The 12,737-nt window shown below is 46.6% G+C and overlaps 2 pseudogenes; both read left to right on the top strand.

The window, feature by feature from the left end:
* Positions 1–261: 261 nt before the first annotated feature.
* LOC127042119 (serine protease 27-like) lies at positions 262–4,551 on the top strand (annotated as a pseudogene).
* Positions 4,552–11,324: 6,773 nt separating this feature from the next.
* Positions 11,325–12,331, top strand: LOC127042118 (olfactory receptor 6N1-like; annotated as a pseudogene).
* The last annotated feature ends 406 nt before the right edge of the window (positions 12,332–12,737 follow it).

Raw genomic sequence — 12,737 nt, 5'->3', positions numbered from 1 at the left:
GTTCTTGGCACATTCAGTTGCTAATGAAACAGAGAAGAGAAAATCGCCATGCGCCTCCTCATGTTAACCTTGGCCATTGCGAGTTTTTGTTTGTTTTTTCAGTCTGCCACTCGTGGGGTACTTACAGGCAGACCAGAACGAGAACTGTCATGACTTGCTCATGTGCTGAATTTCAAAGCATTTGTTTCCTTGAGCAGCTCATTGTGGGATCAGTCATATCTGTTCTCCCTAGCTTTGGCGAGGGCGGAGGCAGGAGCTGTGTCTATAAAACCTTGTCCAGGAGTGTTCATTCCCCAGAGGGGCTTTGGTTGGAGAGATGGAGGCAGCTAGTTTTAGCTAAGACAGGACCAAGTGAGGCTGGATCATGGGACATCTCTGCTCTCCACTGGCCATAGCACTGCTGGCAACGAGCCTGGCTCAGGGTGAGTGTGGGGTGTAGGTGAGATGGGAGACGGGGCCCTACCTTCCATGGGGAGGGGAGAGAAAAACTGGCTTGTTGGGGAGGGAATTGGGCTAGTGAAGAAGAGGTGTATCCAATCCCTTTGCCATTCATAGAACCCCCCGGCATCTAACCCCTATTTCTGCATTCACTTCTGAGCTACCCTCTTCAGACCACTTGTTTTTGTTGACTCTGGAACCTACAGACGTTGACTTGAATAGCAATGCTGCTGAGATGTTTAACTCTTGCTGAGGACAGCAGGGCTGTTTCAGGAGAGTGGGAGGAGTCTGAGAACTGTAGGAGAAGCGACTGTCACCCATTCTCTCAGAGTCACTGTGCAGACTGTGTATAATGTACAGCAATGACAGTGTATCACTCCCCCTGCCCTTCACACATTAATATCTGTGACTTCTTTGCTCCCGAGGTGCCCAAGGGAGTCAGAATCAGGCAGGTAAGACACTCACAGGAAAATGCCATCCTTGCCTGCCATGGGCATGTGGAATGAGAATGAGGCTGGGAGCCAGGACTACTGGGTCCTATCCCAGTCATGGGGCGGGAGAAAGGCATAGTTAGAACAGGGTTGATAAAATGGTATTATCATGGTTCCCGGTAAGGGTTAAGGTTATTTTGGGGTTAAGGTTATCATTGAGTTAGGGTTAAGGGTATCGTTGGGTGCAGGTTATCATTGGGGTTATGAGAAAGTTTATAATGGGGGGTTAGGGTTGAAATATGGGATTTCTTGTGAGTTAAAGTTTTACCAGGACAGCTTGTGTTAATACAATTTTCTTATGTAAATAACACTTTTACCTTTAAATGCCCGGGGGCTGTGCTCGTGAATTGCATGGGAACCCAGGTGTTCTGGTTGCATTCCACCTTCCAGAATTAGTCTGTGATTTCTATGGGATGCAGAGTTCTCTCTCTCTGGCTTCTAGTCCCCCTGATAATACCTCAGCATAACCCTGATGATAACCCTATACCCGTTATAACCTATCATAACCTTAACCCTAACACTATGATACCCTTAATCTTAATCCCACAATAACCTTAAATGCATGATAACTGTATCTTTACCGCCATGAGAACCTTAATCTAACCTCCATGGGAGCCTCAACCCCATAATAATCCCAGCCCTGCCTGCCCTTTCTTCACTCCCTAAGCGCTTGGAACATATCTATACCCAAACTCACCCAGCCATGTACTGGCAGGGACATTATTTGAGTCCAACCAGTGACAATGAAAGAGGCTCGTGGGATCTCTGTTAAAAGCTAAGTTTGAGCTGATTGCCATGGTTATTGCCTGACGTTTGTGCATGGAATGAAGTTTACATAGGATGTTGTGCCCTAAATCTGATGGGGAGTCTGAAAACTGAGCAGCCATGGAGATAGCCTCTCATCACTGGTTGGATGAGATGTGGGTTGGAGATTTAAAAAGACAATTGATTCACTGGAGAATCTTGGAAGACAGGGACTGTGACATTCCCCTGGTGTTATGTAGACTGGTGATCTGCTAGTTCACTCCAATCCTTAACCCTGGGAGCAGCCTTACCCTGCTCTGCTGTGAGAGCCCCCACTCCTGGGCTGTTCACGCAGATCCTCTGGCATGTCAGCTGCCCCTTGAATTGTGTAACCTAATGACACTAACCAATATCTCTGGTCCCAGACACAACTCTAGGAACCTCTGTCTAGTTATGCCCACTGGCTGCTGCAAACTTATATGAGTTTGTCATTTTAACAAAGAAATGTGTATGCACCTGGCTTGTTATCCCAAGAGGAGTCTCTGACATGCTTCGAACCAAATGCACTGCTTCAGGTAGAACAAACAAATTTATTAACTACAAAGACAGATTTTACATGATTATAGGTCAAAGCACAAGAAGCCAGATTTAGTCAAATGGAATAAAATCAAAAACACATTCTAAGCTGATCTTAACACTTTCAGTGCCCTTAGAAACTTAGATGCTTCTCACCACTTAGATGCTGGTTGCCCTTCAGTCAGGTTCTACCCTTTGGTCAGCGCTTCAGTCGTTTGGTGGTGATGTCTGTAGATGGAGGCGGAAGAGAGAGGAAAAGCCTGGCAAATGTCTCTCCCTTTATTGTGTCCTTCCTTCCCTCTTGGCTTTGCACCTCCCCCACTTCAGAGTCAGGTGAGCATTACCTCGTCGCAGTTCCAAACTGACCAAAGGAAGGGGAGTGACTCACCTGAGAGTCCAACCGATCCTTTGTTGCTGCCTAGGCCAGTGTCTTTTGCTCCTGTGAGGCTGGGCTGGGTTGTCCCATCCATGCCCTGAGGAGGTGTGAACTGTCCCCCTGTTCCTGGAGAGTTTTGCCTGGGCCTGCTTTAAGCCATGAGGACACATTTTCCCATACCATAACTATATACATGAAATTACAGCCTATAACATCATGATAGCATTACCATTACAACAATTACTATAATATCACTATAACAACAATGCTCAAGTCTGACATGACCGACTTGGCATTGGATAGCACACAATGATATTATAAGGATGAACATGGGAGTGCAGGGTATTCCCCTGAGATACAGAATGACACAGGGACCTTGTGACTGGATAAAAGCAGAAGGTTGGTCCATTACAGTGGAAACGGGTGTGGGTTGTATCCCAGCTTTATGGGCTGGACAAGGGCTGGAAGAAGTAACTGTTGGGTGAGGAACACCCTATCAGACAAGACAGCACCTTGCTAACTGGTACAGGCACTAGACTGTGTTTTATGTTTTTCTTCTACCTGTGACCTTACATTTCCACATTCTGTTCCTTGCCTTTAGTTTGAATCTCTGCCTCAACGTCTGCTAAATAAACTTCAGCTTGGTTTTAGTATAGACATGTCTAGGTGTCAGGAGCTAAGGAGAGGGTTGAACCGAGGGGAGAGCAGGGTGCTGGGGAGTGCTGTTTCCACGGAGGAAGCGGATCATTGTGCATTGTGGGTGCGCAGAAGACAGAGGACTGGGCACTGAAGTGTAATGGAGTTGGGTGTGTAAAGTGCTGCCTGCAGAGGGAAAGAGCAGGGTTCATGGAGCACCTGGGATGCCAGCAGCTGGTGGCTGGGAGGGTTTCCCCTGGTGGGCCCAGGCTTGCCTCCCTCCTGCTGGGAGCAGGGGGTTACCACAGAAAGTGTCACAGTGCTCGTGGGAGTTAGAATCAGGCAGGTAAAGTGCCCAAAGCAAAACAGTAGCATTAGTTGCCCTGCCGTGAAACCCGTCTGTGGCTACAAGCCAGGACTTACAGGCTCTAGCCCCAGCTCTTGGAAGGGAGTCGGGGTGGAAGGGTTACAGCAGATGCGTTGGGAATCAGGACTCCTGGGTTCTTTCCCAAGCTCTGGGAGGGGAACATCTGCTCTCTTATCATCAGGGAACACTTATAATTATTTATACTCTCCCCATTTTAGCTCTCTTGCCTGAGGATAATGCATTTCCCTCTTTTCTTCCCAGCCTGTGGAAAGCCGTTGGTCTCAGGGCGCATCTTGAATGGTCAAGATGCCAGGCCGGGGCCTGGCCCTAGCAGGTCAGCGTGCAGAGATTCGGCACTCACATCTGCGGCGGATCGCTCATCTCCGAGAGCTGGGTGGTGTCAGCAGCTCATTGCTTCGATCCGTGAGTATCCCAGGCAGGGCAGACACAGTGACTGCAGCTGTTCTGGTAAGACTTCCTCTCCCTCTCCACTGGCTTCCTATTGTGCAGCATCGCTGTGTGGCTGTTCCCCAGCTGCTCCACCCTAAAGCCGGCTGTACCTCAGCACCAGGCGATCTGTCCTTGTGAGGAATTGCTGGGTGGCTTTTCCCTAATCAGATTTTCTTGCATCCAGGTCTGCAGCCAATTCATCATATCGGGTGCAGCTGGGTGAAAACAGGATTGTCAGTGAGACCCCAACCCAGACGTTCTCATCATTGAAGCGAGTTGTCCCCCATCCCAATTACAACAGTAGCACTTTCCTTGCCGGCATCGCCCCGGTGGAGCTGGAGAAGCCAATTGCGTTCACGGGCTCCATCAGCCCCGTGTGCCTGCTCAATGCCTCCATCTGAGTGCCTGCTGGGGACGCCTGCTGGGTGACGGGCTGGGGGAACATTCACCCCAAAGGTGAGGCACACTCGTAGCTGTTAGAGAGGGGAAGGGCATGGAAAAGACCCAGCACCTCGTGAAGATTACAGGCGGGGTGATTGTAACCTCATTGGTACACAGATGGACTGAGCATTACACAGTTCCATGGTTCCATGGTTATACAGGCACAGTTGTGCGGTTATAGAGTCATAAGCTTGGGAGTTATTTACAATCACGAATGGTGCGGGAGAAAGCAAATGAGGAAGTGTTATTTACCCCTTCAGATAACACAAGAGCCAGTGGTCACCCAATGAAATGAATAGGCAGCAGGTTTGAAAAAACAAACCAAAGGGAGTATTTCTTCACACAACACACAGTCAACCTGTGGAACTCCTTGCCAGGGGATGTTGTGAAGGCCAAAAGTTCAAACAAGAACTAGATAAGTTCAGGGAGGATAGGTCCATCCATGGCTATTAGCCAGGATGGGCAGGGATTCAACTCCATGCTGTGGGGATACCTAAGCCTCTGACTGCCAGAAGCTGGGACCTGACAACAGGGCATGGATCACTCAAAATGGCCCTGTTCTGTTCATTCCCTCTGAATGGCACCAGCCACTGTTAGAAGAGAGGATACTGGTATAGGTTGAGCCAGTATGGCCGTTCTTATGTTCTTATGTTTAAACAGCCACAGTTGTACAGGTCCCCAGTTATATAGTTATACAGGTATGATTGTATAACCACAGTTTTGTGTTTATACAGGTACAGTTGTATCGTTATATTGTTATACGCCGGTAATTATATGGTTATACAGGGAAATAGTTGTACAACCACACAGTTATGCAGGCACCATTCTACACAGGCCTGGAAGGGTTTGATTATTGTCAGTCATCGTTGGTTTCACCCTACACTGAGGAAAACATGTTTCTATTGGTAATCACTGAAATTTACAGGCAGGCAAAGGAAGAGACATGCTGTTTGAGAACTTATGAGAGTTTGATTTAAGGATATTTACTTGGTTTTTTTTGACATAGGATACTGACAATTTGAGTTTTAATTTTCATACAGCTTTGATTCTTTGAATCTCAGCCTCTGTGGTCATTAAATTATTATTGCCTAGCCTGACCCCATGTTCTTCTACAGCTGTGAAAATTCAAATCAACGAAATGGAAAAAAAACAACAACAAAAAACCTTAAATCCATAATTTTGTGATATGGATGCAAATAAAAGTAACCCTTAAAAAGAAACATCAATGATATCCATTCAGTTATAATAATTGGATTCTGCTAAGCCTAGTTATACAAATACGCAGTTGAGCTGGCAGCTTTATATGGTTAGACAGTGAGATAACCGCATCTCTGTAGTTATACACCAGGGGTGACCCCTAGTTACTCCAGTACCTCAAGCTGTGTGGATGCTCTGATTTTGCTTGAAAGCCATGTTACCTTCACCATTTCAGAGCAGGATTAAGCTAAACGAAAACTAGCCACTCTTGGAGCTGTCTTTTTCATAGTGTGTGTGTGTGTGTGTGTGTTGGGGCGGTGTGTGCTTGTATGTGTGTGTGTTCCTGGCACAATGAATGGATGTTCATGAGTGTGTGCCCTAATGTGGGTTTCAAAGCACATCTATGGGTGTGGTTGGCACCTGTATATTTACCGATGCTGGCTCCAGACCAATAGGAAGCAGTGTCAGAGGTGGCCACCAGCTGGCACCCAGCAGTATCAGATCACACACCTAATTATATCTTCACGGCCATGTGATAACCTGGCCTGGAATTGAGCAGCATCTGCTTAGAGATTTAAACCCATTGAACCAAAGCAGGGCAAACTGTGTGTAGACAAGGCTCAAAATTTTCACATGCGCCCTACAGGCCTGAGTGTTAAAGGGGTTTAGGCACGTAAAGATTCAGATAGGCTCCAAATTGGGTTACTCAAACATCGCTGTGCAGGTTTGGTGCCTAACTCCCATTGACTCGCCATTAGACTTAGGTGTGAAAGCGCCAGCTTTTGCAGATGCCTATGAGCTTTCCAGAATCCCACTGGGCACTCTCCTGCACCTATTGGAGGCTGCAGCTGGCCACATTCTGGTGGGAACCCTGGCAGTAATTGGGGAAGGGAGGTGTGTAACCGTACGTGCTCCCACATGCTGTCATTAAGGATCTGTAAGAAGTTCCCAACACTGGGGGGCGGGGCAGGGGAGAGCTACCAGGTCTAATGGGTTAGACCAGGTGGGGCTGGAAGTCAGGTCTCCTGATTTCCATGCCTGGCTCTGGAAGGGGAGCAAGGTCGTGTGTGTGGGGGGGAGGGAAGGGCAGGGTAGCTGGCCAGGAGAGACGCCTTCTTTGGCCTCCGCCACTACATGCTGTGGCAGGGTCCCTTCTCTGTCTGGATGGGTTCAGCACTTCTCCCACTGGCAGGGCCGGGGCCGGTAGTAAATCAACTCCACTCTGGACAGGGCTTGTCCGCCCCCTCGGTGGCTATTGATCAATGGTCTCTGGCTAGGTCTGTGGCAGGCCCAAGCAGTGTCCTCCGCCCGACAACAGAAACACATTTGCAAACACAAAATAAAGGGGGACCCCTTTCCCTGCCCCATCCCTGGCTGAGGGGTGTTGACCCATTGACCCTAGGGTGCCAGCCCTTCCACTAGATACGCACTCCGTTTAGTTGTTTCCCCTGCCAGGGGGAGATCAGCCACCAGCAGCCCCACCGATCAACTCCTCCTGCACCCCTACAGCACCTCCCACCTGCCAGCGGCCCGACCAATCAGTTCCTCTCCCTCACTCCCAGCACTTTCCGCGTACTGTGGATCAGCTGGTCGGCGGCATGCAGGAGGCGCTGGGGGGAGTGGGAGGAGTGGGGGTGGGATGCACTCAGAGGAATGGGCCGAGAGGTTTGGGAAAAGGTGGGGTGAGGATGAGGCCTTGGGGGAAGGAATTGAGTAGGTGCGGGGTCTGGGGCAGAGCCGGGGTTGAGCACAGTGGGAGAAATGAGAAAGCCGGCGCCTGTGGGAAAGGGTGTATCTATCCCCAATTAAGTTAATAAGCTGTGATGTGCTCTTGGGTCTTTAAAGGAACAAATGAACCTAACAATTTCTCTGAGCTGTCCAGGAGAGGGTGGACACTTTAGGGCACAGAATGTGGAGAAATGGAGGACTAGGAGGCTGGTGTTGGGGTCACCCCTGCTGGCTGTAACCAAGGTTGGTGGAAGGCAGAGTGGGGTTGTGGGGCTGTAGAAGTTGTTGGCTATTTTTTTTTAAGAAAAAGTCTTTTTTTTCATGGAAAAATGGGTGTTACAGTGTCGTCACATGAGGATAATTGTTTCTGTTCAAAATGGCAGTGGGAGATTCCTTATAAAAAGGTGTTTTACTAATCAAAGTAGAAATGAAAGAGTAAAACCAACTTATTTCGGGAGAGGGTAGCTGTCAAGGTTTCTTTCTGCAGTTTGAACTTTAGAATACAAATGTGGGGAATCTGCATGAACTCTTCTAAGCTTAATTACTAGCTTAGATTTGGTATAGTTGCCACCAGCCAAAATTCAGTGTTTGGCACACTTCTATCCCCCCAAAACTTTCCCCTCCCTGGGCAGCCTTGAGACACTTCACCAATTCCCTGGTGAACAAAGAACCAAACTCCTTGGATCTTAAAACAAGGAGAAATTAACCATTCCTCCCTTTTTTCCCCCCACCAAACCCTAGTGAGATCAGACCCAATCCCCTTGGACCTTAAAACAAGGAAAAAATCAGTCAGGTTCTTTAAAAAGAAAGCTTTTAATTAAAGAAAGAAAAAATAAAAATTATCTCTGTAAAATCAAGATGGGAAATGCTTTACAGGGTACTTAGTTCATATAGACCAGAGGGAACAGCCCCCTTCCCCCAGCCATAGATTCAAAGTTACAGCAAACAGAGGTAAAAATCCTTCCAGCAAAAAAGAAGAATTCATAAGTTGAAAAAAATAGACATAAGACTAATCCACCTTGCCTGGCTATACTTACAATTTTGAAACATGAAAGACTGATTCAGAAAGATTTGGAGAGCCTGGATGTACGTCTGGTCCCACTTAGTCCCAAGAGAAACAACCCCCAAAACAAAAAGCACAAAGACTTCCCTCCACTGAGATTTGAAAGTATCTTGTCCCCTTATTGGTCCTCTGGTCAGGTGTCAGCCAGGTTTACTGAGCTTCTTAACCCTTAACAGGTAAAAGAGACATTAACCCTTAACTATCTGTTTATGACAGTAGCATTGTGCCTAGTGCTGGACAGACTCTGGCCAAGAGTTCAGGGCCCCCTTTTGTGAGAGGTGATTCATAGACCATGACTGAGACCAGGGCCCCTGCGTAGACCCGGATGGAGCACTTGCAAAACAGAGGACTCTAAGTATACAGAGGAAAGTTTTTTGCAGAGCCTGCGAAGTCCTTTACATTCAACTTATCGGCGCCACTCCGTTTGGGTGTTTGTCGCTCTGGCTGTAATACGGCAGCTTTTAAACACTACATTCAATTTGTCGTCATTTCTGGGAGGGGCGCTTTGTATGCTGTTGATATCACAGAGCTAATTCTCTCAGGCAGAATGCAGAGTCATATTGGGACGGTGCCAGCAGGCCTGGGTTCATTTAGCAATTCACGCGCACACTCTTACAGCAGTTAAAAGCAAAAATAACATAGTTATTTACTATTGTTCACACCAAGACAAATTAAACAGCAGCAGGTGGCTTTTGGAGGTGACAAGCTGCTACTTTCTCAGTATTGACAATGTCCTGGGGAGAAGTTACATAGAAAATGTGACTCAATTGGCTCCAAATCTTTCAGTAACATTTGGGGCTTTGCCAGACGCTTTGTGTAAGAAGAAGAGGCTGATGCTGTAAGCTGTAATTTATTACTGTTATATAGCTAATGTCGGGAAACAGAAAAGGCATTGTCATTTCCTCACCACATCACCATCACAGGAACTAAGGGAGAATTTACACCACTTCATAATTTATGGCACAAATTGATCTCTTGTGAGGGGGTAAAAATTGTTTTTTTTTTCCTATAGGGCATTGAAATGTTGCATATACCAGGATATATTGTTCGATTTAACGGAAATAAATCTAACAGATGGTCAGTGCCTAAGAACTCTAGACCGCATTGAAAAATCTCAGTCCAAGATTTTACTTGTTTGATTTTGACTCCTAAGACATAGCATGATTCTGGTCACTGCCAGAAATGAAATACAGCTTCTAAGCATCATTGTTAAGCTCTGTGATGTCACTAAAGGGATATAATGGTGGATAAAGAAATAGTCTGATCTATTATATCAGTACTTGGCTACCAGAGATATGGGCTGTTCTAGTAGTGATTGCTGTGATCATGGAAGAGGCTGGTCTACATGGATACAAATGTTCTGTTCTCAAATTGAGACTTCTGGCACTTTGCTCTGAACTCTACATTTAGGTTTAAAATTTCAGCCTGTAATCTGGACAGGAAGGGGAGTCTTCGAATAGTTATGGATGTTGTCAGATGCTACCGGTGTGGTGCTCTGCTCTGTTCAATGTTGGTATCACTCGACTACGTGCGTGTGTTCCCTCTGTGTGCTGTCCCAGCTCTGTGCAGATAGCTGACACAGCAGACCCGAAGAGAACCCCCAATGACCACAGAGTCTAGTAAGGTACGAAGGCACGTCGGCCAGGTTTATTGCCGTATTGTCCACAATGATTCCCTGTAGATTTCTTAGTCTATTTCAGGGCATACTATGAAAAAGTACCTCCTGGCATTGTACTCAGCTCAGTCAGTGGCGGGAATTTCCACTGCCCTCTCGGCTGGACAAAGACACCGCCCCAGGGATACATTTTTATACACAAGTACAAACAAGTTACACATTGTTACGTGCCTGGATGCCCTGCAAGGACGAGGCCCACACACACAGGTGAATTATTTGGCTTTAATGAAGGTTAAGTGACACACCCACAACGGGAACTCCACGCGTTGCTGCCACTGGCTTGGGTAGTCCAACATCCGAACAGCTCGGTCAGGTGCGAAGTTCAATGCGCAAGCTCTAGCCCTTAGCAATTATAGCATCATGCTAATAGCATGCAAACTAGCCTTATACATATGCAATAAGGGACTTTCCAGCAGCAGTGGCCGCCTCCCCTGGCCTTGGGCCAGGGACTTTCTGCAAACTTTCTGCAGTTCCTCAAAACACCGGGCCTTCCCACACAGGGCAGTTTTAACCGGTTAGAAGCAGCAGCTTCTAGCAATGTCTGTCCGCTCATAACCTCTCCTTGAGAAAGCGCAAGCCCTAGCTCAAACCGTAACAATATCTTCCGGGGTCCCTTACACACATCACTCCTGATGTATTGAGGTGCAATCCCTCTACGTAGGAAGGTACAACCCCTCTATGTAGTCAGGTGCCGCCTCTCACCTTGTACATGTTGGTTGGAACAAAACAACTCTATCCATCATATCACCCTTTTGGCCCTGTTATTGGAATGAGTCAGCCTATTCCTTGTTATATGTGTGGAATGTGCAAGTATGTGGATGTTCTGATATTTAGTGTTCAGTACCTGTTAGGTTACATATCTTCGTGCAGCATCAGCCCTTTTCTTGCCAGCTTCTGTGAGCAGGGCCTGCCTCCGACTCACAGCTTAACTTTGCTTTATGTTAGCAATGTCTTGACCAATACCTTAGTTCAAGCCTTAGGTCTCAAACCAGGCCTTCGATATCAAGGTTTATATCTCAGGGCCTCCTCTTACTACAATGGAAGTAATTGAAGCTTTACTAAAATGAATTTTGACTAACTTTTAAGTCTATGTACTTCCAATTCAATTGTGCAGGGTGTTTTAGTGTTCCTGGATTCAAACCATGGCAGACAGAGACTGGGGAAACCAAATGGCCATCACAGAATTCATCATTCTGGGATTCGGGGATCTCCCTGACCTGCAAATTATTCTCTTCCTGATGTTCCAAGTGATCTACATGGCAACCATGGCTGGGAACACCCTCATTGTGGTGCTCATTGTGACTGGCCAGCACCTTCACACCCCCATGTACTTCTTCCTGGACAACTTGTCCTGCTCAGAGACCTGCTACACCTCAACCATCCTGCCCCAGGTTGCTGGCCAGTCTCCTGACTGGGGACAAAACTATCTCAGTCAGTGCCTGCATCATACAACTGTATTTCTTTGATTCTCTGGCATGTACAGAATGCTATCTCTTAGCAGCGATGTCTTATGATCGGTATTTAGCGATATGTAAACCCCTGCACAATTCAACTCTTATGGATAATAGGTTTTGCCTCCAGTTGGCTGCTGGGTCATGGTTAAATGTTTTTTTGGCTACTGCCATCTTTGTCTTATTCCTATCACAGTTAATATTCTGTGGCCCAAATGAAATTGACCATTTCTATTGTGATTCCATTTCACTAATGGAACTCTCCTGCAGTGACACCCACCCGGTCATATTGCTGACTTTTATATTACTCTCTGTATTCACCCTGCCTCCTTTCCTACTAAACCTGACAAATTACGTATGCATTATTGCCACCATCCTGAGAATCCCTTCCACCATCAGGAAACAAAAGGCCTTTTCCACCTGCTCCTCTCACCTCATTGTGGTGACAATTTTCTATGGATCCATAATGATTGTGTACCTGCTACCAAAACATGATATACTCAGAGACCTGAACAAAGTGGTCTCTCTTTGCTACACAGTCCTAACTCCGCTGGTAAACCCCCTCTTCTACAGCCTGAGAAACAGAGAGGTCAAGGAAGCCTTGTGCAAAGCAGTCAGTAAATATGTGGCTTTCACTAAAACATGCAGAAACTCCTAAAGAATATCTTTGCCTGAGGTTTTCAAAGCTGACCGAGTGATTTAAGCAATCAGCCCCCATTAAAATTAAATAGAAATCTCCAATTGAAAATCTCAGCACTAATTTGAAAAAGAAAAGGAAAAAGAAAAGGAGGGGATCTGCATGGAGTTACTGAGACAGTCTTTATGGTCCCCCGCTGTGTGCATGTAACACATCTTCCAGGAAAGTGAAGATGTTGACAGCTCTGTCACTCTCTCATGTTCAGCACTGATACACACAGTATGATGGTATTTTTCTCCAGGGTGTTGGCTAAATGTCCACCCTCTGTGAGGAGTGTGTACAACTTCTGAAACCACACAGAGCTGACATTGTGTAATGCATAAAATCTTCTAACACTGAAAGTAAATCCCTGGGTATATCTCCTGTTCATTGTTTCTCTATGTAAGATAATAAAGTCTTGTAATCAA

Source organism: Gopherus flavomarginatus, unplaced genomic scaffold (assembly GCF_025201925.1).
Source record: "Gopherus flavomarginatus isolate rGopFla2 unplaced genomic scaffold, rGopFla2.mat.asm mat_scaffold_2716_arrow_ctg1, whole genome shotgun sequence".
NCBI classification, from domain to species: domain Eukaryota; kingdom Metazoa; phylum Chordata; order Testudines; family Testudinidae; genus Gopherus; species Gopherus flavomarginatus.
The sequence above is the reverse complement of the archived record's forward strand: the minus strand, read 5'-3'. Positions and strand labels throughout refer to the sequence as shown.